This window comes from Canis aureus, chromosome 10 (genome assembly GCF_053574225.1).
Source record: "Canis aureus isolate CA01 chromosome 10, VMU_Caureus_v.1.0, whole genome shotgun sequence".
Lineage (NCBI taxonomy): Eukaryota > Metazoa > Chordata > Mammalia > Carnivora > Canidae > Canis > Canis aureus.
In genome coordinates, this window is record NC_135620.1 from 48,860,876 (window position 1) to 48,881,375 (window position 20,500).

The 20,500-nt window shown below is 35.8% G+C and overlaps 1 long non-coding RNA gene across 13 annotated transcripts in view; it reads left to right on the forward strand.

The window, feature by feature from the left end:
- Positions 1–331: 331 nt before the first annotated feature.
- The window catches only part of LOC144322333 (uncharacterized), a 99,117-nt gene continuing 78,948 nt past the window's right edge, over positions 332–20,500 (forward strand). For 8 of the 13 annotated variants that reach the window (XR_013387974.1, XR_013387979.1, XR_013387978.1 and 5 more), the window contains exons 1-2: positions 332–432; positions 2,062–2,169. This is a non-coding gene — a long non-coding RNA (uncharacterized LOC144322333). Of the gene's footprint in view, positions 433–558; positions 586–2,061; positions 2,170–14,139; positions 14,208–15,573; positions 15,717–20,500 lie in introns of all 13 variants that reach the window. The other 5 variants (XR_013387975.1, XR_013387983.1, XR_013387976.1 and 2 more) reach the window with 4 other exon arrangements.

Sequence of the window (20,500 nt, forward strand, 5' to 3'; positions counted from 1 at the left end):
CAATCCTGGTTTCTATCATAGCATTAGAAATTGATGAAACATCTCTCTTTTATTTATTTAATACATACGTTAAGTAACAGAATTCTGAGCTCATTGTCAAGCTGAGAAAGAGTTGTGCAGTATTGTACCGGGTACTATGGATTAGGGGCAGTGATGTGCTGATAAACCAGCTCTCTAAAAAAATGAAATAATAATAACAACAATAACAGTAAATAATAATAATAGTACAATCCTGATTTGTAGCATTTTTCAATGTCCATGGCCTAAGTACTCCCGCTATGGCCAATCTCAAGGTGCCACTGTGACATCAGCAAAAGTGCAATTGGGAACAGAGGTGTTGAGAGGAGATGATAAACAATCAACTCTTCAAAGCCAGTGAGAGTCCCTGGCTTCTGTAAACTGATGGGCCTCTGAAATTTGTTCTGACATCTGGTAAGTTTAAGCAATTTAAAATATATATTTAATAGAAGTGCTTATGCCCTGCTTTCATTTCCATAAGCTTGTATAATATTCGATATAAATTATGAATTTCATCTTTTTTTCATTTATATTTGACAGGGAAAATGAAAAATTCAACGTTGCGAGGTTAAAATGGTTCTGAGTTCAAAACATAAATGCCTTTTCATCTTTCCTGTCTCCAAAGGGGGGGGGAAGAGTTGACTAATTCTAGCTGCAGGATTGCTCAAGAAAGAAGGCCATGAATGACAGAGGACTACCTCTGTGGACTCTTTATTGGGAACACTAACTCCCAATGGGTTGTGTCAGCAACTGTAGGAACTACATAAAGCATAAGCTTGAGGGATCCCTGGGTGGCGCAGTGGTTTAGCGCCTGCCTTTGGCCCAGGGCGCGATCCTGGAGACCCGGGATCGAATCCCACGTCAGGCTCCCGGTGCATGGAGCCTGCTTCTCCCTCTGCCTGTGTCTCTGCCTCTCTCTCTCTCTGTGACTATCATAAATAAATAAATAAAAATAAAAATAAAAAAATTAAAAAAAAAAAAAAAAGCATAAGCTTGATTTTAGTTCCATGATAGATGAAAACAAGAAGCAGCATATTTTGTTACTTCCCAAAGCCTATAAATATGATCCATATTAATATCAATTTTATCAGTGGAGAAAACCTAATATCTCCCTTTATAATAGAAATGTAGAATCCCCTGATAATGACATTAAAAGAAGTAATTAAATCAACATCATAATGATTTTATTTGTTTTCAAAACATTCAAACAGCAGATGAAATGTGGTTGAAAGAGCATTTAAAATAAATATTTTGGGTAGTATTTGCTATGCTCGATTAGCAAGAAATAGAGATTTCATATCAAAATACCCATAATTTAGCTAGAGCTTCATGACATGTGCTGGCCAGAACACTTGAGTAGGAGAAAAGGAATTCTGGTTTTACGGCTGGTTCTAATGCTACCATTGACTATGTGATTAGATCATGATCTAATGTCTCTGTGCTTCCCTTCCTCCTTTTGTAAAGTGGCAGACAGTATTAATTTAAATTGATGCATCCAATCGTCCTTTCCAATTCAAAATGCCTTAAATTTATCAATTATGGCATTTACTCACAAATTCTTTCTCTGCATCTAGCTTAAAAGTTTTTGAATTTACAAAGAAACATTTTAAACTCTCATTCTTTGCAATGTCCCAATTGTACAAAATGATTAAGTTGTACAATTTTTCAATTTACATGATTGAACTCATGCAAGTGAATAAACTATATGTACAAAATATTAAGTTACATAATTCAAATTTTATTCCAGGATGAAGTTTCCATCCAGTGTACTCTCTTTTCCTAAACAATAACTACTAAAAAAAGAAACTTTAAGTTTAAAAAGGTAATTCAGTCAGCCCTTCTGCTAGATTGAACTGGTCTCCACAAAATTTTTATGTTGAAGTTCTAACTTCCAATGCTAACTTCCAATATCATTGTTTTTGGGGAAAGGGCCTGTGAGGAGGTGATAAAGGTTAGATGAGGTCATAAAGTAGGGCTACAATCTGAAAGGGCTCATGCCCTTACAATTAGAGACATCACAACTCCCCCCCTCTCTCTGCAAAGTGAGGACACACTGAGAAGGCAGCCAGCCATCTGCAAGCCAGGAGAAGTGTTCTCAACAGAAACCAAATTGTCCAGAACTTTGATCTTGGACTTTCAGCCTCCAAAACTGTAAGTAAATAAGTTTCTGTGTTAAACCATTCAGCTGTGGTATTTTGTTACAGCAGCCTGGGCAAGCTAATGTGCTTTCTTTCAAATATTTTTTTAAAGCTTTATGAGTCACAGTTCCATCCTTTCTCATTGTTTTATTGGTAATTAAAATTTCATCCTAGTTTTCTACTTATGCCTTTAAAATAAAAATAGGCAGGAAATAAATAAGTATTTCCTATATTCTTATTTTTTCCTTTACTCCTAGTTCTGAAGAGTCATCATGTTTACTTTATTCTGCCTACAAAATCTCCCTTTTACCTTTAATTTTTCATCATTACCCCCTTACTTCAGACCTTTGTGCTATCACAACAGTTTACAAACTGGTCTCTCCAACTAAAATCTCAACATCCCCCAATTTTCACATCAAAGTGGTCCCAAGAAAAGCTTCTTAACATGCCAGAAAATTGTTCAGTGATTCCTGGACACATATACCCTTAGGATAAAATCCTCAAACTACTCTATGGATGAAGGATCCTTCATGGATTAGGAAACGTCTTAACTCCTTACCTTTGTCGGTACTGCTGATTTTGTTTGGGGGTATTCTCCCCATGTTTATCCCAACAACAAACTTCCTCATCCTTCAAATATTATTAATTACTTAAACAATATTATGGGTCAATCACACTCCTAAGTATTTTATGTGTTTAGATGCATTAAATCCCACAAAACCCTGAAAAAGGTGCTATTACTCTCATCTCAGTTCCTGAGTGACAGAAAGATTGTTACTTGTTATTTGGCTCATCACACAGCTTATAAGTAGCAAAGCTGTAACTCTAACCTCAGTGGCCAAGAACCATAATCCAAGTTTATAAAGCATACTGCCTTTCTAAGCACAAATACCATTCACTTCCTTTGTAAAGCATTCTTTAAATTTACCAGAAAATCTCTAATGGTTTTTGCTTCTGTATGTCATTGTATTACTCTCTTTTATTCATTAGCTTTTTCCATTTTAAGTCTATTTTATTCCTTTTTTACTAAACTGAAAACTCCCTGAAAGTAAAGACCATGAATTTTATCCCTGTATCAGTCCTTGATGCATGATCAATATTTAATACATGATTTTTTAACATTTTGCAGAGGTATGGAAATATTTTACATGTTTTTCAGAAAGAAATAGAATCACTATCCTTGAAATAATTGTATGATTTATTTTTCATCTTTAACTATTCAGTTTTATAATCTCTAAGGAAATAAGTAGTACAATGATAGGAAATAATATGTGTCATTGATATTTGTTTTTATCAATCATAGCCTGTCTTTAGAATTAAATGAAATATATACTTCTATTTATAAAATTACAGTCTTTTCAGAAGGATGATACATTTGTTATCTTTAAAATATTTAAATATCTCCTAAAATAACAAAGTTATGAGCTACATTATAAAGTCATCAGATTCACAATTAGTTATTTTGGGCATTACATATGGCTTGAAAATTAACATTCTAAATAGTAGTTTAGAGTTTTAGACTATTTTAAAAAAGGAAGTGCTTTCTTTTTTTTGACAAGCTCATTATGTTCCATTTCATTAACTATGAGTCTAAAAGATAGGCATTATTGAATAGCATTGATTGTTATTATTTCATTTTTTTTAACGGGTTTTATTTATTTATTCATGAGAGACACAGAGAGAGAGGCAGAGACATAGGCAGAGGGAGAAGCAGGCTCCTCACAGGGAACCTGATGTGGGACTCAATCCCAGGACCTCTGGATCACGCCCTGAGCCAAAGGCAGACACTCAACCACTGAGCCACCCAGGTGCCCCTAAGTCATGTTCAGTATGATACTAGTGAAGTCCCTCTAAATAATCTGGATCCACTACATAAAGGAGTATCATCACAGTTGGGCTTATTTAAAGAATAACAATGTGACCAACTAGTAGCAGCAAGTCAATGTTTGGTTTGACTCCCATTTTCTTTGATACAAACAATTGTTCACTAATTTGTATAGAATCCTATCTAAAAAACGATTGCGCTTTCAAGTTTTGTGGTGAGAACTCTGCTTATTATACTTGCAAATTCTAGGAGTAAACTATTTGAAGGGTCTTTCATGGACTTGGGAGATTTCCTAAATCCACTTATTTATAAATTCATTGGAGAAGAGAAGTAATAAAAAGTCTTTGTCAAAAAAAAAAAAAAAAAGGTCTTTGTCACATTACCTTATATAACAACACATCTGAAATGAAATTAAGCAAATTAAGCTAGTTTCCAAATTTAGGGAGTAGATTTTGCCACATTTGGTGAAATTCAGACTAGGCTTATTGCATGCCATGAAATAATAATGTCTCGATACCACCTGCCCAGCCCAGAGATCTTATTCCTTGATCCCATTCTATAAAAGGGACAATTCATGTTTCCCTGCACTGTGCTTATGAACAGTAATGATGAACATCAAATATATTTTCACTGAACCAGTAAGCTGAAACATCAAAATACTTCCCAAAGCAACTAGAACTAAGTTGACATTTTAAATTATTTCCTCATACTTTTCATAATTTAATCCTGTTTCTTCTTGAGTAGATCCTAGGGAGTAGCACATCATAATCTGTTAGAAGTTTATACAGAAACTAAATTTAGAATTTATTTCAATTAAATAAAGACTGGCTCCTTTAAACCAGCCTCTGGAAGATAAAATAAACAAGGTAACAACTCCAGCATGGTTTAGACTTATACTTAACACCTAAAGAGTTGGAGAGGGTGAAGATTCAAAGTCACATTCTTGTGTTCATGTACTTTGTTGGGAGACACTGAGGTTTTCACAAACTCTCTGAAACATGGAAAAAGACTTATTTGTCAATATAATATTTCATTAAATATTTACTTTTACTTTATAAATTACTCCATGACAACCTAACATCACTCCTCCAAACCCTAAATTATGGATCTTTATAATCTATGTGAAGGAATATTCAACTATTATGGGGTATCATATTCACTATATAAATGGAGTATATAACCACAAATTACTTTTAAATAAGGGCAAGAAAACTGCTGGTGGTTAAGACACAAAAACTTGCTAAATGTTACAAGTAGTGAAATTATTCTCATTTATATAGCAAGTTGTTCAGAAGGGTGAGTCTCTTTGTCACCTGATTAGAGCCTTCAAATGTCACAGAATGGTTAGGTCTTCCAATCCTGGCTCAGGTTTAAGAATGTTGGAAACAAAATTATATGTAATCAAATTCTGAGTTATACCAAGGCCCCTTTTCTCTGGTAACAAGTATATTTTAGTGATTTCAGTGGATCTCTTAGAATGGCATGAGAACATGTGCTTTCCCCCCAGGAGAAGTGGTTTTCAGCTTTGAAAGTTGTGCAACCAAATATATATTAATTAATTTGGAAATTAATTGATGTTATGCTGGCTCCTAAATGTTTGTCCAGAGGAAAGTTTATAGTAAGTCGCAAAAAGTTAAAAACAAAAACAAAAAAAACAACTGAACAACTGAACAAAAACACACTAATGTTGCAGGGATTTACCTTTCTTTTCTTTTCTTTTCTTTTCTTTTTCTTTTTTTCTTTTTTTCTTTTTTTTTTTTTTTTTTGATATTAAGAGTTCCTCCATACTCCATACTCCATTTGAGCCCAAATTACATTTCTGCTGCTTTGTGCCTCTCTTTAATATAAGGCAGTAATTTCTAAGAGTTCTTGCCATATGAGGAGTGGGAGATTTGCTATTAGCCACTGGATCTTGAAGTGGACACAGAGCCTTATGTAGTCATCATATAAGAAATAGTGAGCTGCCTTTTGGGGTTTTAAAATTCATGTTTCACTTACTAAACATGGTACTGACAACCAAAAAAATAATGGAAAAGGGTTCTGGTATTCTGGATACACACACACACACACATACATGGTATTCTGGGTATATATATACACACACACATATACATGCACACATATATACATAACAAGTTTTACCCTCTCTTTATCTTCTATCTAGATTTTTTTTAAATCAGGAGAATCCTCATAAGGCAACACTTTACAGAGAAGAAGCTATAAAGTCCAGTTTCTGGAACAAACCAAGTTTATATAGTGGTTCCGAGTCTGAATCTCAGGGAGACTTAGAGAAATCATAAGGGTGAATCCTTACGAAATATGTTTACATGAGCAATGAGGACTCCTGTGAAAACGCAGCCTGGGATTAAAAAGAGAGAGTCAAATAAGCATGACCCAGGAAGGAAGGCTGAGTTTGAGAACAGTACCGTGACTTTTCTATGTTCTTGCACTGATTGAGCTCCAGGTTTGAGGAAAAGAGGGCTGACATTCATTTCTGCAAGAACAGTTTCAATAAGCTCTGTGAAATGTGGAGTCACCTCTCACAGTGCTTTGTGATCCTTCTAACAGGGTTAACACAAATGGGAGAGAGGATTTCACTCCTATCTCTCCTTCCCATACTTCTCTCTAAGCTTCAGGTCCCTTAGCAACTACGGATGCTTCAGTGCACTGGTGCTGATGCCCGCTGAGCAAGAGTCACAGAAGTAATTCCAGGAAGAACTGTTAAGCTAAAGAAACATTGGCTATGACTGTTAATGTGACTTCACGTGTACAAAGAGCCCATGAACCCTCCATAAATTTAGGTGGCACATTTTTTCCATTTCCCAAACCTTTTCATCTCGTATATATACATACATATGCAAAAAGATATTGTTTTAAAGTCTCATAGGTCTACTAGAGCCTAGATTATTTATTAGGTCAGGTTCCTTAAAAGTAGAAACTGAGTGAGGGATTCTTATGCTAATGAATCATTGAGAAAGTGCTCTGGGGAGAAAGCGAGAGGAAGTGAAGCAGGTAAAGACAAGGGGAGGAACTAGATAAAGCTATGCGTCCAGCTCAGCAGTTTTCAAGATGTGGTTCCCAGATTGACGGTATCAGTATTATGTGAGAACCTGCTAAAATGCGGATTGTCAGGCCCAGATCTACCGAATCGGAAACTCTGGGTGTGGGATCCAGTAATCGGTGTTTTCACAAGCCCGGGGCAGGGGATTCTGTTACACACTACAATGTGACAATCACTGGTCCAACTGAAGCCTAACATCTGTCTGTCAGAGAACTCTGGAGCCTGAAAGGCACTGCAGACTAGTTCCTCCTTCAGGCAAAATAGGGGCAGTGTTTGCACTCCTTGCAAGTTAGTACTGGTTGCAGACCTTTCTTTGGGAGGAAGACCTAGCTTCCCAGGCCTCTCTCTGAGAGGTGGCTAGGATGCATGGACCATTCTCAAGGGAAGTGTGCGTCTGTGGATATTTGGCAGCTGACAATTTTAGCAACTAGAGATGGACACATCAGTGTAGCGAAAACCATCTAACTGGGCACCAACAGTGTCTAGTACAACCATATATTTTGCCAAATGAGGTTTTGCGTGGATAGAAAGGTTTTGTCACAATTCAAGATTCAGGGTTCTAAGAGGGTCCTTCAGGCATCAAAGACTCTAACTTTGGTGCCCACTAATTAATTCATTTCCTCTTCCTTTCCAGCCAGCATCCCAATCCCTGATTCAAAGCGACATTTTTAAGCCCAGAGCATGGTGGACTGACCCCCAAGGGAAGATTATAGAATAAAAACTCCATTAGAATGATAGAGACTCGTCACTCCTTTAAACACCTTATTCAGTAAATATTTATTAGGCACCATCTGAGTGCATGGGTGCTGAGAATTCTCTATTTAGAGCTTTTGAGGAAAATACAGAGAAAACGGATTGAAAACAGGCAATAGTGGTTCCCAGCTATCTGGAGGTAGCCTTTTGAGGAAGTTCACTGATGGAAGACATTCCAGGGATTGGTCACATGTCTGAAGGGAGAAGACTGGTGACCTAAGAGGACACAAATCCAGTGCAGGACCCAAAGTTGTGGGTTGTTATGGAAAAAAAAAAAAAAAAAAAAAAGCCATACCCATGAAAGAGACCTATGCCTTGACCTCATGCTCTGTCCTGTTGCTGGGGCTTTCTCTTGATTTCTTCTTCATCTGCTGCTCACTCTTGATACCTGTGGCATGGCAACTCCAACAGGCAATTAATATCCTCAATGTGACCTTATAGCTGCTAAGTCAGTATATATTTCAAGGCCCATTTCCTAATGGAAACCTTCCCTGAGAAAAGCATGTATCTTCTCAGAACCACGTATTTTGGTCTTTTATTTTTTTTAACTCTGCATTTTGATGCTTATTAACCTTGAATGTCTACCAAGTTTGTAGGCTTTTTAAAATCCAGGAGGATTTTACATGTACACCGTGATTATATTCTTTTTAAAATCTCTCACAGTGTTGGAAAAATAGTATATAATCTAAAAAACTTACTAAATTGATTTCTTTGATTCTATCAGGAGTTTTTCCACTTCTCTGCTTAAAACAGAAATAACCACACTGAAGTAATATATAAATATAAATCAACTTCAACCAGTACAAATAGTAAAAGCCTGAAGGATACTACCTGCTATTCTCCAAGCACACACAAAAACAACGTTTTAACTCTTATATGAGCCTTTGGGTCTCTTATCTCTGACACCGTCCTTTATATTTTAACACAATGCATTTTTCTTTCTCAGTTTCCCACTGCTGCCATATTGTACAATGCTTAGGAAATTCATGGGCCACACATAAATTGTTACACTAGTAATTTGCTTTCAACATTCATTTGGTTCAGGTGTACATAAACCTGATGTACACCTTATGTTCAAGTGTACATAAACACACCAAAAATTATTATCTGAACTGTCCAAAGAATGAGAGTGTGCATCTAACACTAACCTGTGCTGAAAATTTGCTGAGTAGAAGTGCTGAACTTGGTCCAAGCACCACAAGGTTTACAAGCCAGCTGAAGCTTTGCATCATCTCAGGCCTCATCAGGCAGAGCTGATAAATGGCTTTTCTTGTTTAAGAGGAGGATGCTGGAAGGTAGTGTTGGTTTCAGACGGTTGAAATGCAGTGACTGCCACAAATCACCAAAGGCCAGTGGTGTCACTTTGTTAGCACTGAGATCGAAGAGGCCAAGTCTTGATGTGCTGCTTTGAGACACAACTATTTATATAGAAACCACTTCTTTTTATCTTGAGGTCCTTCTATCTCTTTAAGGAAAAAGAAAAACAAATTTAAGTACAAGCTCAAGTATATGTTTTTTTCACAAAGTTGATTTCTCACTTTTTTATTTCGAAAAGCAAACAAAACTGAGACTCTGTTCTGACATAGCATAAAAGAGATGTCTTCTCTTCAGTGAAAATTACATCAGCTCCAAAGCAGACGAGGGAATCATCCAGCTAGCAGACAAAGTGAGATCTTGAAGAAGTACATTGTAAAGTATATTTCATTGCTACATTCAGTTTATTACTTCCTATATGAATTGGAGCCAACTTGAAGGCAGGAACTATATCCAGCACTTTTTAAAATTCTCACACAATGCCATATATTAATAATTTCAGTGCTAAATTAATACTTGTGTTGTTTATTAATTAGTTCTAGCTGGCTAATTTCTTGCTTCATTTTTTCCCCTTTAGTAGGTAGATGTTTCAAATATGACTTTAATCATAGTAATTTATTATATCTTGTATCACACCTATAATTCCATTCAATAAGTCTAGCATTCAGCTGGTGCCCAGACCCCTTGCAATGAATTTTATGTGTAGAATTTTTAAGCTCCTTATTTTCAGGACACTTACAGACCATCAAATTATTTAAAATCCTATGAAGATAAGCTTTGCTAGTTTATTTATACATCTTAGAAGCCCCTTATTATTTCAAGCTAATACCTGTGCTCTATAACTAGTGAAAAAGATAAGATTATTCTTTTTTACACTGGAAGAAATGGGCAGCATTTTTCCACAAGCATGTTCTAGTTTATATTCCTTTGGCATTTCAGCATGTAAATACTAGAATCTCAAAATCATAACCGTACAAACCAATGCAAGGTTCTGTTTTCTTAGCAAATGTTAGAAAAGGCAGAGAGGATATTTGATTTTGGATCTGAAACAAAGACAGAAAACTTCAGTGAAAATAAGATGGTTTAAGAGCTTAGACTCTTCACTATTTATGCCATCATCCTCTGAGAGCAATTCTCTAGAGAAAAACAACAGGAATTGAAGGGAAGAAAGGAAGGAGAGTACAATTCAGTTCCTGCCTGGATTCCTTCCTGTAGGTTTCCTGAATCCTGACCAGGCTTGAATGCAGTTCTGTGGCAAAGACCTTCTTTCACAGATCACCTGTGTTATGGAGGTCGGAGCTGATGAGAGACAGACACAGGTGTTGGTTTGTCTTCATGGGTTCTACTCTGTCCTTACTCTTCTTCCTGCCTTCTGTCTAGATTAGCTTCCTGACATTTGGCCCTGCAGATATTTAGTGATTTTAGGGCCACAATGAGGCACAGAAAGAAAAGCATTCTGTAGAATTCTTCACCAGTTTGCACTATGTAAAATCTAATCCCTACAATAAATGGTTTATTCCATACTATTCTAATGATTGTGCTTCCTTGATCAAAGTTCAGCTGAAATTGGTAAGCAAAGTGGTTCCAGGGGAAAGTAACTTTTGGGGTAGGTTATGTGTATTACTTCTAGGTTATATGGAATGGAATTTTCTGATTAGATTAAAAGCATTAGTGTCCCTGTTGACACTAAAAAAGGGGACACTAAGAATTTATGACATACATGACAAAAATTACTTAAATTATAACCTGTAGATACCTTTAATCAAGTGTATATAAAAAGTCTTTGGGTGACCAAATATTTGTTGCCACAGGTAAAAAATAGAATAATGGCATTGGTTGGTTTCTTCTAAATATGCTGGAGCACTCTGGGGAAAGGGTCATTTCTGTGCTTTTGATTCCCAGAACAAAGTCCAGGTAAAGGAGTAGAAACCTCCTAAGACTGTCCTCAAGGAAAAACAAAACAAAACAAAAAACAAAAACAAACATTTTATCTCTTGTAGCTACAGGACCAAAATTTGAAATAAAATGAAAACCAAATTCAAAGTCTGTGAGTACATGGATTTGATTCAAACAAATTCAATTTACAGCTTCCTGGCTACTCTTGTGTTAGAATTAAGCACTGATTGGAAAGGAGATTCACCAAGAAAAGGGTGTGTGTGACTTTGCTAGAAGAGAAATGAACAGCCCCCAGAATTTGCTATAATGACATAGGGAATTTAATTTCTCGCCATGGGGAGTGACATCTTTAATTGTATAAGGATGTTTGGATCAAGCTGGGCAGAAGTTATGGTTTTTATTAATGTCATTACTTGGAATTATTCTTTAAAGATTTTATTTGTTTGTTTATTTATTTATGATAGAGAGAGAGAGAGAGAGGGCAAGAGAGAGAGCATGAGCAGTGGGAGGGTCAGGGGAAGAGGGAGAAGCCAACTTCCCACCCAGCAAGGAGCCTGACTTGGGGCTCCATTCTAGGACCCTGAGACCATGGCCTGAACCAAAGGCAGATGCTTAACTGATTGAACCACCCAGGTGCCCCTCTACTTGGAATTAAATATGGATCCATGGATGTCAATTTAATAAGATTAACTCCAGTGTTTTATCTGGAGGCCAGGTAGGTCAAAAGTTATTCTCAAATCTCCTTCTCTGTGTTGTCTCAGGTTAGGGTTGGCCATCTGTGTGTTGTTTCAGGTTAGGGTTGGCCAAAAGAAAAATTTGTATGAGTTTGAAAGGTAGAAGTGAAGCCTCACTTATGACATACTGAAGGTTGATGTAGAACACCAGATACCTCTGCCACAGGTGAATTGGCATTGAGGTACTGACTCACTTTTTTCAGGTGAGACTTTGCTTCCATTGGGTCTCCTTTGGCATCTTTATTTTCTGGGCCATGTACCTGGGCAGCTTCATTGTAAGGCTTCCTATTTTTATACAGGTTACCTGTGTCACTGAGATTGAAGGTAGTTTCTGTTTGCCCCTGTGGCTGCCACTTTGCCCTTATTTGCTGCTGCCTCATGCTCATTTTCTCTTCCTGATTGCTATTCCTCATAACTTACAAGGCACTTCATGTGTACCACCATATGCAGAGGCAAGCATTTCCATGGATTGTGTTAGATCTAATTCCTATAATATCTTATAGGAATTATTTCATATCACTCATGGTGGTTCTGCTTCTTTGGTATCAAACTACTTCTAATTGAAACCGTTTACAAAAGATAATTTGTAAAAAAGAATGAGAAAGGAACCTCCCAAGTGTCATTGCTAATCTCCTTCATGTGGTCATAGCATGCTGGGAGTTGACCAGTTGCTAAACTTTCTCAATTTCTAATATTTAGAAGTATACATTTAATGTGTCACACCAGCTGACAGAGCTGTTGTAGACTAAAGAAGAGTTAGGAAGTCAGGCTTTGGGATCCCTGGGTGGCGCAGTGGTTTAGCGCCTGCCTTTGGCCCAGGGCGCGATCCTGGAGACCCGGGATCAAATCCCACGTCTGGCTCCCGGTGCATGGAGCCTGCTTCTCCCCCTGCCTATGTGTCTACCTCTCTCTCTCTCATTCTCTCTCTCTCTCTCTCTCTCTCTCTGTGACTATCATAAATAAAAAAAAAAAGAGGAAGTCGGGCTTTTTGTGCCTTCACCTAGACAACAATTACTGACTCTGTAAGTCCAGAAATCTGGGATGTGCTGGCGAAGAGCATATGTCTTCACATTTGCTGTTTTCTGCTTCAGAGAACCCCTAGTCCCATGCTGTTCAGTTGGGTAAAAATATCCTACCTTGGAAAAATATAATGAGGAGGTGACTATGTTGCTTTGTTTGACTGCTGTACCCCAAATAAATTGGTTTCTATTTTAAAAGCTTAGAAATTGAGAGCATACTTTGAGCAGTTTATTGGTTGGTTTAGAGAATTATTCCTATAGGAGAAGCAGCGGGGCCCTTCTGGTGAATGAAATAAAAACCTTGGGAGAAGTTATGTTCAGACAGGAAAACTCTGATCAAAATTAAATCATAAGAAAGATTCAATTTTCCTCAGGTCACAAATATTAATGCATAAAACTTGGTATCTCATCTATGACTCCATATTCTGTGATGATGGTAGGGAAGGATAATATCATGTATATCTTCTGTGAATTTGGTATACTATTTTTGAAGCTACTTTATAGCACCTCAAATTGGTTTGAAATTCAGGATCTTTATGTTTAGTAGTGCTGATTTGTATCTTCAGTGACATAATTGAATTTTCGTTTGAGAATACTTAAGTTGTGGTAAACACATATTTACTTCCGGAAAAAAAAAAAAAACACAAGTATTTTACCAAAGATACCTTCCAAAATTAGAGAGAGAGAAAGAGAATGCATGCAAAGGGAGGATGGAAGGAAGGAAGAGAAGTGCCTCTTGAGCATGCAACTCTTGATATCAACTCAGGTCTTGATCTTAGGGTTATGAGTTCAAGTCCCTATTCAAAAATGTTTTTAAAAAATGTAAGTATTCATAAAGCTTTGTTATACCTAGAATTAGTCAAGTAACTGGTATTAATATCCTCAATTTATTTACTTTTATTCATTTTTTATTATTTTAGAGAGAGAATGCGATACAGCAAGAGCAGGGGGAGAGGTGGAGAGACAGGAAGAGAATCCTTTTTTTTTTTTAAAAAAGATTATTTGAGAGAGGGAACAAGTGTGTGCAGGGGGGACAAAGGGAGAGGGAGTGAGAGTCTTAAGTCGACTTGATACTAAGCTTGGAGCCAGATTTGGGGCTCAATTTCAGATCCTGAGATCACGACCTGAGCCAAAACCAGGAGTCATTCACTCAACCGGCTGTGCCATCCAGGAGCCCCATTAATGTCCTCAACTTAGTAACTGTATGTTGTCTCATGTCTTTGAGCTTTCTAAATTGAATGCAGGATGGAAGAAGGGACAGCTATCTCTGTCTCATTCTTGTGTAACACCCATATTTGTATTTCTGGAGTTCCTTGCCTGTAGTACAAACTTGATTGCAGGTAACAGGACATCTTATCTGGATCCCATTTTTTTATCTTAGAAGGAGAAAATTGATGCATAAAGAATTGGAGTATTTACTATCTCAATAAATACTTATCTGGAATTAAGGTAAGTATTTGAAATAATATTTAAAATATATAGACATTTATGGCTTAACAAGGTCTTAATGAATCAAATACACTGAGAACTATTTTCTACATTATTATAAAAATAAGGAAATATTGTTAAAATATCAAAACTAATAGAAATTTATTAGCAATCCTTATTCTTGAGTTTTTCTGAACCAACCAGTAATTTTCCCAAAGGGCCTTCCATTGCCCCTTGGATTAAAGAAACTAATCATAATCTCTTCCTGAAAAATAATTCCAAGACCAACTGTAAGTCATATAGCTTTGTGTTTTCCTTATACTTGCCTTCTTTCCAGAGTCAAGAATCAGAAATATTGGTATAGGTAGAATTTGGTCAAGCTCATGAAGACAAACCTACTTAAAGAGAATGAGAATTAAGTATATATACACACAAAGTGTAACACGTGATAAATGATATTTTAAGTGTTAAGCCTACCAAAATTATTATTTTTCTCTTTCCCATATAATCACAATTTTGTGATTATTTAATGCATTAACATAAATAAACTGATTTAATGGAGATTCCTTTATTTAGAATAATTTTTCATGTATTTCAAAGGTTATTATCATCATTGAGATATTGATGCAGCTACCATCCAGTTATGTTCAACTGGATGTATTTCTGCTGCACCCCTACACACACCCCCACATTAAAAGCCCTTTGGAATGAGAGGCATTTGTCACTAAGGTAACTCAGTTCTCATAACTGAAAATCTAAGTAAATGGAGTTTACAATGCAGAGTGGTGAAACATGCATATAATAATTATACTTAATTTCTTATGAAACTAGGTTTCTCTCTCTCTCTCTCTGGTTTACAAAAGAAAGCAACAGGATCCATAGTGCCAAGTATTTAAAAGCTGAGTACTGAAATATATATTAAGGCATTTTTAGAAGATTTTATTTATTTATTTAAGAGAGAGAAAGCAGGAGAAAGTGAGGGGGAGGGGCAAAGGAAGAGGGAGAATCAAATTCACCTGCTGATCAGGGAGTCCACTGTGGGGCTCAATCCCAGGACTGAGCTACTCAGGTGCCCTATATTAAGGCATTTTAAAGACCCACAGAAGAAAAGTCAGAATGTCTGGTCTTTTTTTTTTTTTTTTTTTTTTTTTTTTTAGAATGTCTGGTCTTATCTGAGTTCAGTTTTGAGTTTCTCTATCAACTGACTGTGTCCCCTTATGAAAGTTTATGAAATTTACAGTTTTCCCCATCAGTAATATGAGAATAAAGTATTTGATACTTAAAGCTCAATGACCCTGTGAAGTAAAATCAGGTCATATTTGTGACATATCATCAAATCTTATGAGAAGAAAGCACTCTAAATATTTATTATATTTTTTCTTTCAAGATGAAGCAGCACTGAGATTTCTCTGGACTAGAACAATTAAATTGGATCTATAAAGCTTGCCATAAGACCAAGATATACTCCTAGGCATTTCATCCTCATATCCCAACAAGGATTGGTGGCATATGGATGATATCCATTGATAGGTACTTTTTTTTTCTGATAATGCATGCAAATTTATTACCTTTCATAAAGTTTAAGATCATGATTTGTCCCTGGAGTCACTTCAGCAAAACCCTTTGCATGTTGGCCAGAAATATGAAAAAGAAAATTCACATTGTTTCTATTGGTGGGGACACAGGTCTTGGTACCTAGAAAGGCAAGAGAAAACTATGGCCATTTCATCTCTAAGAAGACAAAGAAAAAAATAAAACAAATTTTTTTCTATGCTCTTTCAGTTTAAGAAAGTAATGTTAAAAAATTCTTATTTTATTTTCACTTGAAATGCTTTATAAAATGGTATTTAAGAGAATTCAGTAGAAGGAAATTGCAGATTACATAAACAGGTTTCTGCATTTTTAAAGTGTTCCAGGTAGTTGGAACTTATTTTTTATAAAAGATTTACTTATTTGTTTATTTGAGAGAGAGAGAGAGAAAGAGAAAGAGAGTGAGAGCAGGGGAAGGTGAAGAGGGAGTCTCTGTTGAGTACAGAGCCCCGGAGGGGATTCAATCCCAGGACCCTGAGATTATGACCTGATCTGAAACCAAGAGTCATAAGCTTAACCAAAGGAGCAACCCAGGAGCCCCAGCAGATAGTTGGAACCTTTAAGTTAAAAGTACCCTCTCTATTTCCATCTCTAATTACCATGTAGTCTTTAGAGTCACAGTATCAACACAGACAGAGTCAATATGACCAACATTCTGCTTAAAGAATAGCATCTGCCATCCCATGGCATTTAATTTTATGCCTTCTTTTCACCTATACTATTTTGAAAATTTCACAAACAATAAGCATCTGATTCATGCTGTTTACTATCAGAGAAGTATTGTTATAAAATCTAACTACTCAATATTTGCATCACCACCTCTTTTGATAACAAGCTCAAAAATTAAATGCTTCAAGTTGCAATCTCATATTGATGCTATGCCCATATAAAGTCATCATTAGTGAGCTTTCTGTTGTTGCCAGGTAATTTAATTTATTTCCATGTCTATGAAGAAGAACCTGCTACTTATTGCCTCAAACATAGATTCCTCAAAGTCAGAGCAATGGTGTGACCAGTGTGACTGCCTCTGTGGGTATGTGGATCAAAGAGCAGCTGAGAAAACAAATGTTTATTGAACATCTCTCTTATGCAGGACACAGCTCTAGTCAATATAAATAATAATAAAAAAGTCATGGTCTTTTTCTTTAAGGAAAACTTATTTTTATATAGGGACTTACATAACAAATATCTGATTTTATCCTTACAATGACTCATTGGACTGTGTATCTGTTCTTATGACCAATTTTCAGATGAACCAACTTGTGTTTAGAAGTTATATAAAGTTATATATAAATTTGGCAAGTTTACAAATTCTGAAGTGACAGTGCTGAGACTTTAAGCCAGTTCTGTTTAACGCTAGGGTCTGCACTTCAGCTGTGTCAATACCAGCAAGGTGCATCTCCCTACTAAGATTACAAGTGGGCCCCAATTTACAAATAAGTAAATTTTCCAAAAGCTCCCCTTATCTTATTGGTGAGATCCCAGATTGTTGGAAAAGTAGCGCATAAAATCCATCATAACAATTCCGTGGCCACATTATTGTATTGATCAGATTAACTACACTAGCCAAACATCATTTCAATATTTATGTGCCAGACAGGATATGGCACATAACTGGGCTTCTCATCCCACTTCAAACCCTCCCATTCACCCCTCAGTGGCCTAATCCTAGCATTGGGACAACATATTCCAAGCAAAACCCGAAACCTTGCCAAGCTACAATCAGCACTTCAGAAATGAGCTCCTTTGGGAGAAATCATTTTCTTTGAAGATATCAAATATGAGAGAGATAATAAAAATGATGAAAAATAAATAAAATTAAAATATTATAATTTTATTTAACAAATCGATTTTATTTAATAAATAAAATACTTTAAAATAAATTTTATTATCTCTATACTTTTTCGGAATGTCATATAATTGGAATCACATGGTATGTAACCTTTTCAGATTGACTTTCTTTCACTTAGTGATGTGTATTTAAGGTTTTTTTTTCATGGTTTTATACCTCGTTTCTTTTTAATGTTAAATAATGTTGCATTGTCTGAAGTTACCACAGTTTATTTATCCATTTATCTACCAAAGCACAACTCAGTTGCTTCCAGTTTTGGCAATAAATAATGAATAAAGATGCTATGAACATTGTTGTGTAGGTTTTGCATGGGCTTAAGTTTTCAACTCCCATGCCAAAAAGTGTGTATGAACGCTGGATTGTATGGTAAGAGTATGTTCAGTTTTATAAGAAATTGACAGGCTTCCTTCCAAAGTAGCTGGACCATTTTTATTCCCACCAGCAATGAATACGAGTTTGTGTTACTCCACATCCTCATCAGCATTTAGTGCTACTAGTGTTCCAGATTTTGGCTATTCTAAGAGCTGTGTAGTAGTATCTTGTTTTAATTAGCATTTACCTGATGACATATGTTGTGGAGGATCTTTTCCTATGCTAGTTCGCTATGTATATATCTTCTTTGGTAAGGTGTCTGTTAAAGCTTTTTGTGTCATTTTTAAATTAGGTTTCTTTTCCTTACTGTTGAGTTTTAAGATTTATTTGTATAATTAGTATAACAGTTCTTCTTCAGATATGAGTTTTGCAAATAATTTCTCCTAGTCTATGACTTGTCTTCAAATTCTCTCAATATTATATTTTGCAGAGCAGGAGTTTTTAATTTTAATAAAGACCCATTTATCAATTATTTATCTCATGGAGCATGTCTTTGATATTATATCTAAAAATGCATCAAAATACAAAAATTATCTAGTTTTTTTTTATGTAACTGTGGGGGAAGAAAACTTTCATTCTCTTTTGTGTGCTTTGGCTGCTCTAATTATTAAGTTGACATAACAGATTAACAAGAGAAAAATTTAATTTCATATGTGTAAGAGCCCCCAAAATATGAGGCTTAAACAAGTGACCAAAGCAGAAAGGTTTACACTTTTTAGACAAACAATAAATTTATGAAGAATTGACAAAACAAATGGATTTGGGCTTGAGGTAGCAAATCAATGAAGTAACAAGGTTTGTTCATATAGACTTCTTGACCTTGAATCCCCTATATCTAGTGATAAGAATGCCCCTTACCCACCTGGTACAGGGGGTACCTTTCACATAACATTTATTTCTTGCTTTCAGGGGATTAGTGAAGGGTCAGAGTGTCCTTCTTGCACCAGCTGTTTCTCAAGTAACTTTAAATTAAAATAATCAGTATGTCAAAGTGGCATATTTGGGAATGGTTTAGTCTGCTCCTTATTATTATCTTTTAAGAGTTTTATAGTTTTGCATTTTAGATTTATTTTTTACGATTTATTTATTTATTTATTTATTTATTTAAGATTTATTTATTTATTTGAGAGAGAGGTTGAGTGCGAGTGGAGGAGGGACAAAAAGAGAGGGAGAGGGAGAAGCAGACTCCCCGCTAAGCATGGAGCCCGAGGGGGGCTCCTTCAGAAGACTCTGAGATCATGACTGAGCTGAAATCAAGAGTAAAGTACATAATAAATAGAAGAGCCCTGGAATTTATCTTAAGAGTCCTTTTTTTTTTTTTTTTCTGTCACAGTGAGCCACTTGAGTTATAAACCTCTTATAACAGAGATAAACTCGATTAACCCATTGTTTCAAAAGTAAGATCACCTCTTCAGCATCACAGAGGTGAACTCTCCAACTATCAATTCACTAAGTAACTAAGTAAAGCACTCAATCACTTCCTTAATATTCATTTTTAGGGGGTCAGTTTGTCTTCTAACTTATCATGCTTATGAGCATAGGATTTCTGGATTCTTCTTCCAACACCATTTCTATTTGAAACAAATATGTAGAGTACTTTGTCAAGTCATCTGCTGGCTATTTATAAGCTTTTTGTTGTACATTAAAAAAGGATAAGAAGAGTTGCTACATAGGAGTCTTTCCTGTGGAAGTGGCAGTTTCTTTAATTCAGTTTCAAAATATAATAGACTATTTTCTAATTTTATGGAGGGAATTGGATTATATTCTATATTTTTACTCAATGTTTTCTCCTTTTGCAAGGCACTTAATTTTGACAATTCATAGTTTATTATGAATTTCTACATCAGGCAAATTCTTATATTTACTGTTCCTAAAGTTTAGTTTAATGTCCTCCCAAGGATAACTATATGCCTATGGTTTCATATCCTCCATCATAAAAAATAGTATGGAAGAAGGCAGATGTTAAAAAGAGGAGTAGAGGAACAGTTTTCTATTATCTCATCCATTTAGGCAACTTAGTTGTCAGTTCAGCCCTGTTACTTCTTCCTGAAAGTGAAGCCTCTTGAGGAGGAAAACCTCAACTGAAAAGGAAGAAAAGAATTAGAACAAGTGACATAGCAGACATCAACAAGATGATAATCCAAAGGTACTCCTAGATTGACTTGGCATTGGAGAAGGGATGAAGCTGTTTGTAGTCCACAAATTAAAAGTCAGGATTTTGTAAACCTGACCAACCCATACTTTTCTCAAGAAAAGAAGCTCAATGATATTCTGTAATCTTCATCATATTCCTCAGATAACTTTAGCTCCAAGAACTTACATAACTAAGGAAAACTAATGATAATGAGAATAATTTTCCCATTCTAAAATATTGTAGATCACCTCACCTAAAATGACAACAAAACACCATCTTTAGACATAAGAAAACATTTTGTGCATGCACAGTACCTAAAATTTGTCAGACTTCCCTGAATATTCATTGAATTGATGAATAGATGAT